Source organism: Epinephelus lanceolatus, chromosome 7 (assembly GCF_041903045.1).
Source record: "Epinephelus lanceolatus isolate andai-2023 chromosome 7, ASM4190304v1, whole genome shotgun sequence".
Lineage (NCBI taxonomy): Eukaryota > Metazoa > Chordata > Actinopteri > Perciformes > Serranidae > Epinephelus > Epinephelus lanceolatus.
Genome location: NC_135740.1, coordinates 12,695,565 through 12,711,401, shown reverse-complemented (window position 1 = coordinate 12,711,401; position 15,837 = coordinate 12,695,565). Strand labels below are relative to the sequence as shown.

The 15,837-nt window shown below is 45.3% G+C and overlaps 17 non-coding genes across 17 annotated transcripts; 10 read left to right on the top strand and 7 right to left on the bottom strand.

The window, feature by feature from the left end:
• Positions 1 to 1,758: 1,758 nt before the first annotated feature.
• trnap-agg (transfer RNA proline (anticodon AGG)) lies at positions 1,759 to 1,830 on the bottom strand. Its single transcript has one exon. It is a non-coding gene; the product is annotated as a tRNA-Pro (tRNA).
• Positions 1,831 to 1,989: 159 nt separating this feature from the next.
• trnal-uag (transfer RNA leucine (anticodon UAG)) lies at positions 1,990 to 2,071 on the top strand. The gene has a single exon. It is a non-coding gene; the product is annotated as a tRNA-Leu (tRNA).
• Positions 2,072 to 3,024: 953 nt separating this feature from the next.
• Positions 3,025 to 3,096, top strand: trnam-cau (transfer RNA methionine (anticodon CAU)). Its single transcript has one exon. It is a non-coding gene; the product is annotated as a tRNA-Met (tRNA).
• An 862-nt stretch (positions 3,097 to 3,958) lies between these two features.
• Positions 3,959 to 4,030, bottom strand: trnap-agg (transfer RNA proline (anticodon AGG)). The gene has a single exon. It is a non-coding gene; the product is annotated as a tRNA-Pro (tRNA).
• Positions 4,031 to 4,189: 159 nt separating this feature from the next.
• Positions 4,190 to 4,271, top strand: trnal-uag (transfer RNA leucine (anticodon UAG)). Its single transcript has one exon. It is a non-coding gene; the product is annotated as a tRNA-Leu (tRNA).
• A 1,887-nt stretch (positions 4,272 to 6,158) lies between these two features.
• trnap-agg (transfer RNA proline (anticodon AGG)) lies at positions 6,159 to 6,230 on the bottom strand. Its single transcript has one exon. It is a non-coding gene; the product is annotated as a tRNA-Pro (tRNA).
• Positions 6,231 to 6,389: 159 nt separating this feature from the next.
• On the top strand, positions 6,390 to 6,471 carry trnal-uag (transfer RNA leucine (anticodon UAG)). Its single transcript has one exon. It is a non-coding gene; the product is annotated as a tRNA-Leu (tRNA).
• A 1,887-nt stretch (positions 6,472 to 8,358) lies between these two features.
• Positions 8,359 to 8,430, bottom strand: trnap-agg (transfer RNA proline (anticodon AGG)). The gene has a single exon. It is a non-coding gene; the product is annotated as a tRNA-Pro (tRNA).
• Positions 8,431 to 8,589: 159 nt separating this feature from the next.
• On the top strand, positions 8,590 to 8,671 carry trnal-uag (transfer RNA leucine (anticodon UAG)). The gene has a single exon. It is a non-coding gene; the product is annotated as a tRNA-Leu (tRNA).
• Positions 8,672 to 9,624: 953 nt separating this feature from the next.
• Positions 9,625 to 9,696, top strand: trnam-cau (transfer RNA methionine (anticodon CAU)). The gene has a single exon. It is a non-coding gene; the product is annotated as a tRNA-Met (tRNA).
• An 862-nt stretch (positions 9,697 to 10,558) lies between these two features.
• Positions 10,559 to 10,630, bottom strand: trnap-agg (transfer RNA proline (anticodon AGG)). The gene has a single exon. It is a non-coding gene; the product is annotated as a tRNA-Pro (tRNA).
• A 159-nt stretch (positions 10,631 to 10,789) lies between these two features.
• On the top strand, positions 10,790 to 10,871 carry trnal-uag (transfer RNA leucine (anticodon UAG)). The gene has a single exon. It is a non-coding gene; the product is annotated as a tRNA-Leu (tRNA).
• Positions 10,872 to 11,824: 953 nt separating this feature from the next.
• On the top strand, positions 11,825 to 11,896 carry trnam-cau (transfer RNA methionine (anticodon CAU)). Its single transcript has one exon. It is a non-coding gene; the product is annotated as a tRNA-Met (tRNA).
• Positions 11,897 to 12,758: 862 nt separating this feature from the next.
• Positions 12,759 to 12,830, bottom strand: trnap-agg (transfer RNA proline (anticodon AGG)). Its single transcript has one exon. It is a non-coding gene; the product is annotated as a tRNA-Pro (tRNA).
• Positions 12,831 to 12,989: 159 nt separating this feature from the next.
• On the top strand, positions 12,990 to 13,071 carry trnal-uag (transfer RNA leucine (anticodon UAG)). The gene has a single exon. It is a non-coding gene; the product is annotated as a tRNA-Leu (tRNA).
• Positions 13,072 to 14,958: 1,887 nt separating this feature from the next.
• On the bottom strand, positions 14,959 to 15,030 carry trnap-agg (transfer RNA proline (anticodon AGG)). Its single transcript has one exon. It is a non-coding gene; the product is annotated as a tRNA-Pro (tRNA).
• Positions 15,031 to 15,189: 159 nt separating this feature from the next.
• On the top strand, positions 15,190 to 15,271 carry trnal-uag (transfer RNA leucine (anticodon UAG)). Its single transcript has one exon. It is a non-coding gene; the product is annotated as a tRNA-Leu (tRNA).
• The last annotated feature ends 566 nt before the right edge of the window (positions 15,272 to 15,837 follow it).

The window sequence follows — 15,837 nt, the reverse complement described above, 5'->3', positions numbered from 1 at the left end:
ATGTTTGGATGGCTCCGTGCTGACTCTACCAATTCCATCCATATTCACATTGCTATGGTTTAAGATGACAAAGCAGTCATTGCCACAAGTATCTTTAGTGACATAAGCATTCATTGTGGAGTGGAAAATATTGCCGAGGTCAATATCTGATTCTTCTCACTTTGAAAACACTTGTCATTCAAGCAATGTCAAATGTTGACCTTTGCTCTTAAGTCTGATTGGTTGAATGTATTTACATGGCAGCACTGCTTGCTGTTGAAGGAGCAATAATCATTGACAGCTGAGTACCTTGACTAGAGTTTGTGAAGCACCACTGAGCAGAGCGGGAGTGATACTGAAAAAAATGAGGTAGAGGGGCCAAGTGGGAGGATGCTTCTATCCTTTCCACCCACACTCAATTTGCCATGTCATCAAATGACTGAGGTTTCATTGCCACAGGTGTCTCATGTGGACACGTTCCAAGATTATTGGATGGAGTTGGGAAAATCTCGAGAAAAAGCATCACCGCAAGGTCCACCAAATGCTTAACATTTCAGCCTGTACGCTGACTAATCTTGGTTGGCACGGGTTCCCAAAGATTCACACAAAATTGAACCTAGCGGGCGAGGCTCATAAACCAGATGTCGGTCCATGGAAACCACCCTCTGCTAGCTGTGTAAACTTTGGATCAAGAGGATGTCTCTTTACTTTCCTTCCATGCTGTCATTGCCCTGATGTCAGATGACTAAGCATCCGTTGCTGCTGAAATCTTGGTTCCCTCAAGATCCCAAAGGTGCCCACAATATTGGGCCACAGATTTTTAAACTGCTGACCTTGGCGTATTGAGCAGAGTGGCGCAGCGGAAGCGTGCTGGGCCCATAACCCAGAGGTCCATGGATCGAAACCATCCTCTGCTAATCCCAAGTTCCTTGGATGACAAGTATGTCTTTCTCCTATACATCCATGTTTTCACTTAGAGAGTTGAACCTGGTCATTTTTTGCTACATAATGCTAATGGCTTCATTGTAAAGTGCACAGTTCTTCCAATGCACTCTTTCTCACTCATCAAACAGTAACCACTGCCCCACTCTTGGGGTGTTTCTCAAAGTCGAAGGACGATTCTTAAATGACTGAATTTCAAGGATGCTACGTCATCAAATACCGCGGAAGGACTGTTCCAATGTTAAGGATCCTTCCAAATCTACCGAGGACTGAGTCCTTCTTTCAGAGAAACGTCAGGGATGCATGTGTATAAAACACCCACAATTGTTTGCGCACGACTTGCTGGAAGTGAGGGCAGCTAAGTGTCCACCCCCTACCCCCTCTTCCATTCACATGATAATGACATAATAATTGCTCTCATTCTTTTGGTTTCAATTGGTGTATTTTTCGGAGAAATCGTGTTGACAACCATCACAGAAAACATTTCAGAATATCCTGCAGGTCAAAGCACCACTCTAGAAATACTGCTTACATTTATTCAAAAAGTACAGCAACATTAGAGAGTCCAGAATTATCATGGTACCCTGAAACCCCCTCAGTCTGCTGAGGGAAATGATGTACATCTGGGGGCACTTGTTAGCCTGTTCCAATGCTAGGAAGGACTCCTGCATTGACTCTGTAGGATCCTTCCTTGGTAGGACAGTCCTTGACCTTGACTTTGACCTCCTTGGGCTTTTCCAGTATTTGAACTCTCACATGATCACGGTTTTTACTCCTGCACCCTCAGGTCCTTCTCCTGCACAGTTCCTCAGAAAGTAAACATTCGCTCTTGCTTTTGGGCTCATCCGGGATTTGAACCCGGGACCTCTCGCACCCTAAGCGAGAATCATACCCCTAGACCAACGAGCCAAGCGCAAGAGGTGTCATTCTGTGCCATCCTGGCAAAAGCCTTCTACGCTCTGCAAGAAACATGAAATGTCCAATGTTCAATATAGGGCATGTGTCACACATGAGTGTGGCTGAGCGGAGGAAAGAAAAAGGTCCAGACACGAGAATGAGGCTGTTGCAGGTAGTGTGGCCGAGTGGTCTAAGGCGCTGGATTTAGGCTCCAGTCTCTCAGGAGGCGTGGGTTCAAATCCCACCACTGCCATCTGGCAATGTAGGATACCAGGTCATGGTGAAGTGATTCATGTGGTAACCTGATGTTGTCCTCAATTGCATGCACCTCTTATTGGTGTACTTAAGGGTAATAGACTTGTGTGAAGCAAAAGACAAGTGGATGTTTGGATGGCTCCGTGCTGACTCTACCAATTCCATCCATATTCACATTGCCATGGTTTAAGATGACAAAGCAGTCATTGCCACAAGTATCTTTAGTGACATAAGCATTCATTGTGGAGTGCAAAATATTGCCAAGGTCAATATCTGATTCTTCTCACTTTGAAAACACTTGTCATTCAAGCAATGTCAAATGTTGACCTTTGCTCTTAAGTCTGATTGGTTGAAGGTATTTACATGGCAGCACTGCTTGCTGTTGAAGGAGCAATAATCATTGACAGCTGAGTACCTTGACTAGAGTTTGTGAAGCACCACTGAGCAGAGCGGGAGCGATACTGAAAAAAATGAGGTAGAGGGGCCAAGTGGGAGGATGCTTCTATCCTTTCCACCCACACTCAATTTGCCATGTCATCAAATGACTGAGGTTTCATTGCCACAGGTGTCTCATGTGGACACGTTCCAAGATTATTGGATGGAGTTGGGAAAATCTCGAAAAAAAGCATCACCGCAAGGTCCACCAAATGCTTAACATTTCAGCCTGTACGCTGACTAATCTTGGTTGGCACGGGTTCCCAAAGATTCACACAAAATTGAACCTAGCGGGCGAGGCTCATAAACCAGATGTCGGTCCATGGAAACCACCCTCTGCTAGCTGTGTAAACTTTGGATCAAGAGGATGTCTCTTTACTTTCCTTCCATGCTGTCATTGCCCTGATGTCAGATGACTAAGCATCCGTTGCTGCTGAAATCTTGGTTCCCTCAAGATCCCAAAGGTGCCCACAATATTGGGCCACAGATTTTTAAACTGCTGACCTTGGCATATTGAGCAGAGTGGCGCAGCGGAAGCGTGCTGGGCCCATAACCCAGAGGTCGATGGATCGAAACCATCCTCTGCTAATCCCAAATTCCTTGGATGACAAGTATGTCTTTCTCCTATACATCCATGTTTTCACTTAGAGAGTTGAACCTGGTCATTTTTTGCTACATAATGCTAATGGCTTCATTGTAAAGTGCACAGTTGTTCCAATGCACTCTTTCTCACTCATCAAACAGTAACCACTGCCCCACTCTTGGGGTGTTTCTCAAAGTCGAAGGACGATCCTTAAATGACTGAATTTCAAGGATGCTACGTCATCAAATACCGCGGAAGGACTGTTCCAATGTTAAGGATCCTTCCAAATCTACCGAGGACTGAGTCCTTCTTTCAGAGAAACGTCAGGGATGCATGTGTATAAAACACCCACAATTGTTTGCGCACGACTTGCTGGAAGTGAGGGCAGCTAAGTGTCCACCCCCTACCCCCTCTTCCATTCACATGATAATGACATAATAATTGCTCTCATTCTTTTGGTTTCAATTGGTGTATTTTTCGGAGAAATCGTGTTGACAACCATCACAGAAAACATTTCAGAATATCCTGCAGGTCAAAGCACCACTCTAGAAATACTGCTTACATTTATTCAAAAAGTACAGCAACATTAGAGAGCCCAGAATTATCATGGTACCCTGAAACCCCCTCAGTCTGCTGAGGGAAATGATGTACATCTGGGGGCACTTGTTAGCCTGTTCCAATGCTAGGAAGGACTCCTGCATTGACTCTGTAGGATCCTTCCTTGGTAGGACAGTCCTTGACCTTGACTTTGACCTCCTTGGGCTTTTCCAGTATTTGAACTCTCACATGATCACGGTTTTTACTCCTGCACCCTGAGGTTCTTCTTCTGCACAGTTCCTCAGAAAGTAAATATTCGCTCTTGCTTTTGGGCTCGTCCGGGATTTGAACCCGGGACCTCTCGCACCCTAAGCGAGAATCATACCCCTAGACCAACGAGCCAAGCGCAAGAGGTGTCATTCTGTGCCATCCTGGCAAAAGCCTTCTACGCTCTGCAAGAAACATGAAATGTCCAATGTTCAATATAGGGCATGTGTCACACATGAGTGTGGCTGAGCGGAGGAAAGAAAAAGGTCCAGACACGAGAATGAGGCTGTTGCAGGTAGTGTGGCCGAGTGGTCTAAGGCGCTGGATTTAGGCTCCAGTCTCTCAGGAGGCGTGGGTTCAAATCCCACCACTGCCATCTGGCAATGTAGGATACCAGGTCATGGTGAAGTGATTCATGTGGTAACCTGATGTTGTCCTCAATTGCATGCACCTCTTATTGGTGTACTTAAGGGTAATAGACTTGTGTGAAGCAAAAGACAAGTGGATGTTTGGATGGCTCCGTGCTGACTCTACCAATTCCATCCATATTCACATTGCTATGGTTTAAGATGACAAAGCAGTCATTGCCACAAGTATCTTTAGTGACATAAGCATTCATTGTGGAGTGGAAAATATTGCCGAGGTCAATATCTGATTCTTCTCACTTTGAAAACACTTGTCATTCAAGCAATGTCAAATGTTGACCTTTGCTCTTAAGTCTGATTGGTTGAATGTATTTACATGGCAGCACTGCTTGCTGTTGAAGGAGCAATAATCATTGACAGCTGAGTACCTTGACTAGAGTTTGTGAAGCACCACTGAGCAGAGCGGGAGTGATACTGAAAAAAATGAGGTAGAGGGGCCAAGTGGGAGGATGCTTCTATCCTTTCCACCCACACTCAATTTGCCATGTCATCAAATGACTGAGGTTTCATTGCCACAGGTGTCTCATGTGGACACGTTCCAAGATTATTGGATGGAGTTGGGAAGATCTCGAGAAAAAGCATCACCGCAAGGTCCACCAAATGCTTAACATTTCAGCCTGTACGCTGACTAATCTTGGTTGGCATGGGTTCCCAAAGATTCACACAAAATTGAACCTAGCGGGCGAGGCTCATAAACCAGATGTCGGTCCATGGAAACCACCCTCTGCTAGCTGTGTAAACTTTGGATCAAGAGGATGTCTCTTTACTTTCCTTCCATGCTGTCATTGCCCTGATGTCAGATGACTAAGCATCCGTTGCTGCTGAAATCTTGGTTCCCTCAAGATCCCAAAGGTGCCCACAATATTGGGCCACAGATTTTTAAACTGCTGACCTTGGCATATTGAGCAGAGTGGCGCAGCGGAAGCGTGCTGGGCCCATAACCCAGAGGTTAATGGATCGAAACCATCCTCTGCTAATCCCAAGTTCCTTGGATGACAAGTATGTCTTTCTCCTATACATCCATGTTTTCACTTAGAGAGTTGAACCTGGTCATTTTTTGCTACATAATGCTAATGGCTTCATTGTAAAGTGCACAGTTGTTCCAATGCACTCTTTCTCACTCATCAAACAGTAACCACTGCCCCACTCTTGGGGTGTTTCTCAAAGTCGAAGGACGATCCTTAAATGACTGAATTTCAAGGATGCTACGTCATCAAATACCGCGGAAGGACTGTTCCAATGTTAAGGATCCTTCCAAATCTACCGAGGACTGAGTCCTTCTTTCAGAGAAACGTCAGGGATGCATGTGTATAAAACACCCACAATTGTTTGCGCACAACTTGCTGGAAGTGAGGGCAGCTAAGTGTCCACCCCCTACCCCCTCTTCCATTCACATGATAATGACATAATAATTGCTCTCATTCTTTTGGTTTCAATTGGTGTATTTTTCGGAGAAATCGTGTTGACAACCATCACAGAAAACATTTCAGAATATCCTGCAGGTCAAAGCACCACTCTAGAAATACTGCTTACATTTATTCAAAAAGTATAGCAACATTAGAGAGCCCAGAATTATCATGGTACCCTGAAACCCCCTCAGTCTGCTGAGGGAAATGATGTACATCTGGGGGCACTTGTTAGCCTGTTCCAATGCTAGGAAGGACTCCTGCATTGACTCTGTAGGATCCTTCCTTGGTAGGACAGTCCTTGACCTTGACTTTGACCTCCTTGGGCTTTTCCAGTATTTGAACTCTCACATGATCACGGTTTTTACTCCTGCACCCTGAGGTTCTTCTTCTGCACAGTTCCTCAGAAAGTAAATATTCGCTCTTGCTTTTGGGCTCGTCCGGGATTTGAACCCGGGACCTCTCGCACCCTAAGCGAGAATCATACCCCTAGACCAACGAGCCAAGCGCAAGAGGTGTCATTCTGTGCCATCCTGGCAAAAGCCTTCTACGCTCTGCAAGAAACATGAAATGTCCAATGTTCAATATAGGGCATGTGTCACACATGAGTGTGGCTGAGCGGAGGAAAGAAAAAGGTCCAGACACGAGAATGAGGCTGTTGCAGGTAGTGTGGCCGAGTGGTCTAAGGCGCTGGATTTAGGCTCCAGTCTCTCAGGAGGCGTGGGTTCAAATCCCACCACTGCCATCTGGCAATGTAGGATACCAGGTCATGGTGAAGTGATTCATGTGGTAACCTGATGTTGTCCTCAATTGCATGCACCTCTTATTGGTGTACTTAAGGGTAATAGACTTGTGTGAAGCAAAAGACAAGTGGATGTTTGGATGGCTCCGTGCTGACTCTACCAATTCCATCCATATTCACATTGCTATGGTTTAAGATGACAAAGCAGTCATTGCCACAAGTATCTTTAGTGACATAAGCATTCATTGTGGAGTGGAAAATATTGCCAAGGTCAATATCTGATTCTTCTCACTTTGAAAACACTTGTCATTCAAGCAATGTCAAATGTTGACCTTTGCTCTTAAGTCTGATTGGTTGAATGTATTTACATGGCAGCACTGCTTGCTGTTGAAGGAGCAATAATCATTGACAGCTGAGTACCTTGACTAGAGTTTGTGAAGCACCACTGAGCAGAGCGGGAGTGATACTGAAAAAAATGAGGTAGAGGGGCCAAGTGGGAGGATGCTTCTATCCTTTCCACCCACACTCAATTTGCCATGTCATCAAATGACTGAGGTTTCATTGCCACAGGTGTCTCATGTGGACACGTTCCAAGATTATTGGATGGAGTTGGGAAAATCTCGAGAAAAAGCATCACCGCAAGGTCCACCAAATGCTTAACATTTCAGCCTGTACGCTGACTAATCTTGGTTGGCACGGGTTCCCAAAGATTCACACAAAATTGAACCTAGTGGGCGAGGCTCATAAACCAGATGTCGGTCCATGGAAACCACCCTCTGCTAGCTGTGTAAACTTTGGATCAAGAGGATGTCTCTTTACTTTCCTTCCATGCTGTCATTGCCCTGATGTCAGATGACTAAGCATCCGTTGCTGCTGAAATCTTGGTTCCCTCAAGATCCCAAAGGTGCCCACAATATTGGGCCACAGATTTTTAAACTGCTGACCTTGGCGTATTGAGCAGAGTGGCGCAGCGGAAGCGTGCTGGGCCCATAACCCAGAGGTCCATGGATCGAAACCATCCTCTGCTAATCCCAAGTTCCTTGGATGACAAGTATGTCTTTCTCCTATACATCCATGTTTTCACTTAGAGAGTTGAACCTGGTCATTTTTTGCTACATAATGCTAATGGCTTCATTGTAAAGTGCACAGTTGTTCCAATGCACTCTTTCTCACTCATCAAACAGTAACCACTGCCCCACTCTTGGGGTGTTTCTCAAAGTCGAAGGACGATTCTTAAATGACTGAATTTCAAGGATGCTACGTCATCAAATACCGCGGAAGGACTGTTCCAATGTTAAGGATCCTTCCAAATCTACCGAGGACTGAGTCCTTCTTTCAGAGAAACGTCAGGGATGCATGTGTATAAAACACCCACAATTGTTTGCGCACGACTTGCTGGAAGTGAGGGCAGCTAAGTGTCCACCCCCTACCCCCTCTTCCATTCACATGATAATGACATAATAATTGCTCTCATTCTTTTGGTTTCAATTGGTGTATTTTTCGGAGAAATCGTGTTGACAACCATCACAGAAAACATTTCAGAATATCCTGCAGGTCAAAGCACCACTCTAGAAATACTGCTTACATTTATTCAAAAAGTACAGCAACATTAGAGAGTCCAGAATTATCATGGTACCCTGAAACCCCCTCAGTCTGCTGAGGGAAATGATGTACATCTGGGGGCACTTGTTAGCCTGTTCCAATGCTAGGAAGGACTCCTGCATTGACTCTGTAGGATCCTTCCTTGGTAGGACAGTCCTTGACCTTGACTTTGACCTCCTTGGGCTTTTCCAGTATTTGAACTCTCACATGATCACGGTTTTTACTCCTGCACCCTCAGGTCCTTCTCCTGCACAGTTCCTCAGAAAGTAAACATTCGCTCTTGCTTTTGGGCTCATCCGGGATTTGAACCCGGGACCTCTCGCACCCTAAGCGAGAATCATACCCCTAGACCAACGAGCCAAGCGCAAGAGGTGTCATTCTGTGCCATCCTGGCAAAAGCCTTCTACGCTCTGCAAGAAACATGAAATGTCCAATGTTCAATATAGGGCATGTGTCACACATGAGTGTGGCTGAGCGGAGGAAAGAAAAAGGTCCAGACACGAGAATGAGGCTGTTGCAGGTAGTGTGGCCGAGTGGTCTAAGGCGCTGGATTTAGGCTCCAGTCTCTCAGGAGGCGTGGGTTCAAATCCCACCACTGCCATCTGGCAATGTAGGATACCAGGTCATGGTGAAGTGATTCATGTGGTAACCTGATGTTGTCCTCAATTGCATGCACCTCTTATTGGTGTACTTAAGGGTAATAGACTTGTGTGAAGCAAAAGACAAGTGGATGTTTGGATGGCTCCGTGCTGACTCTACCAATTCCATCCATATTCACATTGCCATGGTTTAAGATGACAAAGCAGTCATTGCCACAAGTATCTTTAGTGACATAAGCATTCATTGTGGAGTGCAAAATATTGCCAAGGTCAATATCTGATTCTTCTCACTTTGAAAACACTTGTCATTCAAGCAATGTCAAATGTTGACCTTTGCTCTTAAGTCTGATTGGTTGAAGGTATTTACATGGCAGCACTGCTTGCTGTTGAAGGAGCAATAATCATTGACAGCTGAGTACCTTGACTAGAGTTTGTGAAGCACCACTGAGCAGAGCGGGAGCGATACTGAAAAAAATGAGGTAGAGGGGCCAAGTGGGAGGATGCTTCTATCCTTTCCACCCACACTCAATTTGCCATGTCATCAAATGACTGAGGTTTCATTGCCACAGGTGTCTCATGTGGACACGTTCCAAGATTATTGGATGGAGTTGGGAAAATCTCGAAAAAAAGCATCACCGCAAGGTCCACCAAATGCTTAACATTTCAGCCTGTACGCTGACTAATCTTGGTTGGCACGGGTTCCCAAAGATTCACACAAAATTGAACCTAGCGGGCGAGGCTCATAAACCAGATGTCGGTCCATGGAAACCACCCTCTGCTAGCTGTGTAAACTTTGGATCAAGAGGATGTCTCTTTACTTTCCTTCCATGCTGTCATTGCCCTGATGTCAGATGACTAAGCATCCGTTGCTGCTGAAATCTTGGTTCCCTCAAGATCCCAAAGGTGCCCACAATATTGGGCCACAGATTTTTAAACTGCTGACCTTGGCATATTGAGCAGAGTGGCGCAGCGGAAGCGTGCTGGGCCCATAACCCAGAGGTCGATGGATCGAAACCATCCTCTGCTAATCCCAAATTCCTTGGATGACAAGTATGTCTTTCTCCTATACATCCATGTTTTCACTTAGAGAGTTGAACCTGGTCATTTTTTGCTACATAATGCTAATGGCTTCATTGTAAAGTGCACAGTTGTTCCAATGCACTCTTTCTCACTCATCAAACAGTAACCACTGCCCCACTCTTGGGGTGTTTCTCAAAGTCGAAGGACGATCCTTAAATGACTGAATTTCAAGGATGCTACGTCATCAAATACCGCGGAAGGACTGTTCCAATGTTAAGGATCCTTCCAAATCTACCGAGGACTGAGTCCTTCTTTCAGAGAAACGTCAGGGATGCATGTGTATAAAACACCCACAATTGTTTGCGCACGACTTGCTGGAAGTGAGGGCAGCTAAGTGTCCACCCCCTACCCCCTCTTCCATTCACATGATAATGACATAATAATTGCTCTCATTCTTTTGGTTTCAATTGGTGTATTTTTCGGAGAAATCGTGTTGACAACCATCACAGAAAACATTTCAGAATATCCTGCAGGTCAAAGCACCACTCTAGAAATACTGCTTACATTTATTCAAAAAGTACAGCAACATTAGAGAGCCCAGAATTATCATGGTACCCTGAAACCCCCTCAGTCTGCTGAGGGAAATGATGTACATCTGGGGGCACTTGTTAGCCTGTTCCAATGCTAGGAAGGACTCCTGCATTGACTCTGTAGGATCCTTCCTTGGTAGGACAGTCCTTGACCTTGACTTTGACCTCCTTGGGCTTTTCCAGTATTTGAACTCTCACATGATCACGGTTTTTACTCCTGCACCCTCAGGTCCTTCTTCTGCACAGTTCCTCAGAAAGTAAATATTCGCTCTTGCTTTTGGGCTCATCCGGGATTTGAACCCGGGACCTCTCGCACCCTAAGCGAGAATCATACCCCTAGACCAACGAGCCAAGCGCAAGAGGTGTCATTCTGTGCCATCCTGGCAAAAGCCTTCTACGCTCTGCAAGAAACATGAAATGTCCAATGTTCAATATAGGGCATGTGTCACACATGAGTGTGGCTGAGCGGAGGAAAGAAAAAGGTCCAGACACGAGAATGAGGCTGTTGCAGGTAGTGTGGCCGAGTGGTCTAAGGCGCTGGATTTAGGCTCCAGTCTCTCAGGAGGCGTGGGTTCAAATCCCACCACTGCCATCTGGCAATGTAGGATACCAGGTCATGGTGAAGTGATTCATGTGGTAACCTGATGTTGTCCTCAATTGCATGCACCTCTTATTGGTGTACTTAAGGGTAATAGACTTGTGTGAAGCAAAAGACAAGTGGATGTTTGGATGGCTCCGTGCTGACTCTACCAATTCCATCCATATTCACATTGCCATGGTTTAAGATGACAAAGCAGTCATTGCCACAAGTATCTTTAGTGACATAAGCATTCATTGTGGAGTGCAAAATATTGCCAAGGTCAATATCTGATTCTTCTCACTTTGAAAACACTTGTCATTCAAGCAATGTCAAATGTTGACCTTTGCTCTTAAGTCTGATTGGTTGAAGGTATTTACATGGCAGCACTGCTTGCTGTTGAAGGAGCAATAATCATTGACAGCTGAGTACCTTGACTAGAGTTTGTGAAGCACCACTGAGCAGAGCGGGAGCGATACTGAAAAAAATGAGGTAGAGGGGCCAAGTGGGAGGATGCTTCTATCCTTTCCACCCACACTCAATTTGCCATGTCATCAAATGACTGAGGTTTCATTGCCACAGGTGTCTCATGTGGACACGTTCCAAGATTATTGGATGGAGTTGGGAAAATCTCGAAAAAAAGCATCACCGCAAGGTCCACCAAATGCTTAACATTTCAGCCTGTACGCTGACTAATCTTGGTTGGCACGGGTTCCCAAAGATTCACACAAAATTGAACCTAGCGGGCGAGGCTCATAAACCAGATGTCGGTCCATGGAAACCACCCTCTGCTAGCTGTGTAAACTTTGGATCAAGAGGATGTCTCTTTACTTTCCTTCCATGCTGTCATTGCCCTGATGTCAGATGACTAAGCATCCGTTGCTGCTGAAATCTTGGTTCCCTCAAGATCCCAAAGGTGCCCACAATATTGGGCCACAGATTTTTAAACTGCTGACCTTGGCATATTGAGCAGAGTGGCGCAGCGGAAGCGTGCTGGGCCCATAACCCAGAGGTCGATGGATCGAAACCATCCTCTGCTAATCCCAAATTCCTTGGATGACAAGTATGTCTTTCTCCTATACATCCATGTTTTCACTTAGAGAGTTGAACCTGGTCATTTTTTGCTACATAATGCTAATGGCTTCATTGTAAAGTGCACAGTTGTTCCAATGCACTCTTTCTCACTCATCAAACAGTAACCACTGCCCCACTCTTGGGGTGTTTCTCAAAGTCGAAGGACGATCCTTAAATGACTGAATTTCAAGGATGCTACGTCATCAAATACCGCGGAAGGACTGTTCCAATGTTAAGGATCCTTCCAAATCTACCGAGGACTGAGTCCTTCTTTCAGAGAAACGTCAGGGATGCATGTGTATAAAACACCCACAATTGTTTGCGCACGACTTGCTGGAAGTGAGGGCAGCTAAGTGTCCACCCCCTACCCCCTCTTCCATTCACATGATAATGACATAATAATTGCTCTCATTCTTTTGGTTTCAATTGGTGTATTTTTCGGAGAAATCGTGTTGACAACCATCACAGAAAACATTTCAGAATATCCTGCAGGTCAAAGCACCACTCTAGAAATACTGCTTACATTTATTCAAAAAGTACAGCAACATTAGAGAGCCCAGAATTATCATGGTACCCTGAAACCCCCTCAGTCTGCTGAGGGAAATGATGTACATCTGGGGGCACTTGTTAGCCTGTTCCAATGCTAGGAAGGACTCCTGCATTGACTCTGTAGGATCCTTCCTTGGTAGGACAGTCCTTGACCTTGACTTTGACCTCCTTGGGCTTTTCCAGTATTTGAACTCTCACATGATCACGGTTTTTACTCCTGCACCCTGAGGTTCTTCTTCTGCACAGTTCCTCAGAAAGTAAATATTCGCTCTTGCTTTTGGGCTCGTCCGGGATTTGAACCCGGGACCTCTCGCACCCTAAGCGAGAATCATACCCCTAGACCAACGAGCCAAGCGCAAGAGGTGTCATTCTGTGCCATCCTGGCAAAAGCCTTCTACGCTCTGCAAGAAACATGAAATGTCCAATGTTCAATATAGGGCATGTGTCACACATGAGTGTGGCTGAGCGGAGGAAAGAAAAAGGTCCAGACACGAGAATGAGGCTGTTGCAGGTAGTGTGGCCGAGTGGTCTAAGGCGCTGGATTTAGGCTCCAGTCTCTCAGGAGGCGTGGGTTCAAATCCCACCACTGCCATCTGGCAATGTAGGATACCAGGTCATGGTGAAGTGATTCATGTGGTAACCTGATGTTGTCCTCAATTGCATGCACCTCTTATTGGTGTACTTAAGGGTAATAGACTTGTGTGAAGCAAAAGACAAGTGGATGTTTGGATGGCTCCGTGCTGACTCTACCAATTCCATCCATATTCACATTGCTATGGTTTAAGATGACAAAGCAGTCATTGCCACAAGTATCTTTAGTGACATAAGCATTCATTGTGGAGTGGAAAATATTGCCGAGGTCAATATCTGATTCTTCTCACTTTGAAAACACTTGTCATTCAAGCAATGTCAAATGTTGACCTTTGCTCTTAAGTCTGATTGGTTGAATGTATTTACATGGCAGCACTGCTTGCTGTTGAAGGAGCAATAATCATTGACAGCTGAGTACCTTGACTAGAGTTTGTGAAGCACCACTGAGCAGAGCGGGAGTGATACTGAAAAAAATGAGGTAGAGGGGCCAAGTGGGAGGATGCTTCTATCCTTTCCACCCACACTCAATTTGCCATGTCATCAAATGACTGAGGTTTCATTGCCACAGGTGTCTCATGTGGACACGTTCCAAGATTATTGGATGGAGTTGGGAAGATCTCGAGAAAAAGCATCACCGCAAGGTCCACCAAATGCTTAACATTTCAGCCTGTACGCTGACTAATCTTGGTTGGCATGGGTTCCCAAAGATTCACACAAAATTGAACCTAGCGGGCGAGGCTCATAAACCAGATGTCGGTCCATGGAAACCACCCTCTGCTAGCTGTGTAAACTTTGGATCAAGAGGATGTCTCTTTACTTTCCTTCCATGCTGTCATTGCCCTGATGTCAGATGACTAAGCATCCGTTGCTGCTGAAATCTTGGTTCCCTCAAGATCCCAAAGGTGCCCACAATATTGGGCCACAGATTTTTAAACTGCTGACCTTGGCATATTGAGCAGAGTGGCGCAGCGGAAGCGTGCTGGGCCCATAACCCAGAGGTTAATGGATCGAAACCATCCTCTGCTAATCCCAAGTTCCTTGGATGACAAGTATGTCTTTCTCCTATACATCCATGTTTTCACTTAGAGAGTTGAACCTGGTCATTTTTTGCTACATAATGCTAATGGCTTCATTGTAAAGTGCACAGTTGTTCCAATGCACTCTTTCTCACTCATCAAACAGTAACCACTGCCCCACTCTTGGGGTGTTTCTCAAAGTCGAAGGACGATCCTTAAATGACTGAATTTCAAGGATGCTACGTCATCAAATACCGCGGAAGGACTGTTCCAATGTTAAGGATCCTTCCAAATCTACCGAGGACTGAGTCCTTCTTTCAGAGAAACGTCAGGGATGCATGTGTATAAAACACCCACAATTGTTTGCGCACAACTTGCTGGAAGTGAGGGCAGCTAAGTGTCCACCCCCTACCCCCTCTTCCATTCACATGATAATGACATAATAATTGCTCTCATTCTTTTGGTTTCAATTGGTGTATTTTTCGGAGAAATCGTGTTGACAACCATCACAGAAAACATTTCAGAATATCCTGCAGGTCAAAGCACCACTCTAGAAATACTGCTTACATTTATTCAAAAAGTATAGCAACATTAGAGAGCCCAGAATTATCATGGTACCCTGAAACCCCCTCAGTCTGCTGAGGGAAATGATGTACATCTGGGGGCACTTGTTAGCCTGTTCCAATGCTAGGAAGGACTCCTGCATTGACTCTGTAGGATCCTTCCTTGGTAGGACAGTCCTTGACCTTGACTTTGACCTCCTTGGGCTTTTCCAGTATTTGAACTCTCACATGATCACGGTTTTTACTCCTGCACCCTGAGGTTCTTCTTCTGCACAGTTCCTCAGAAAGTAAATATTCGCTCTTGCTTTTGGGCTCGTCCGGGATTTGAACCCGGGACCTCTCGCACCCTAAGCGAGAATCATACCCCTAGACCAACGAGCCAAGCGCAAGAGGTGTCATTCTGTGCCATCCTGGCAAAAGCCTTCTACGCTCTGCAAGAAACATGAAATGTCCAATGTTCAATATAGGGCATGTGTCACACATGAGTGTGGCTGAGCGGAGGAAAGAAAAAGGTCCAGACACGAGAATGAGGCTGTTGCAGGTAGTGTGGCCGAGTGGTCTAAGGCGCTGGATTTAGGCTCCAGTCTCTCAGGAGGCGTGGGTTCAAATCCCACCACTGCCATCTGGCAATGTAGGATACCAGGTCATGGTGAAGTGATTCATGTGGTAACCTGATGTTGTCCTCAATTGCATGCACCTCTTATTGGTGTACTTAAGGGTAATAGACTTGTGTGAAGCAAAAGACAAGTGGATGTTTGGATGGCTCCGTGCTGACTCTACCAATTCCATCCATATTCACATTGCTATGGTTTAAGATGACAAAGCAGTCATTGCCACAAGTATCTTTAGTGACATAAGCATTCATTGTGGAGTGCAAAATATTGCCAAGGTCAATATCTGATTCTTCTCACTTTGAAAACACTTGTCATTCAAGCAATGTCAAATGTTGACCTTTGCTCTTAAGTCTGATTGGTTGAATGTATTTACATGGCAGCACTGCTTGCTGTTGAAGGAGCAATAATCATTGACAGCTGAGTACCTTGACTAGAGTTTGTGAAGCACCACTGAGCAGAGCGGGAGTGATACTGAAAAAAATGAGGTAGAGGGGCCAAGTGGGAGGATGCTTCTATCCTTTCCACCCACACTCAATTTGCCATGTCATCAAATGACTGAGGTTTCATTGCCACA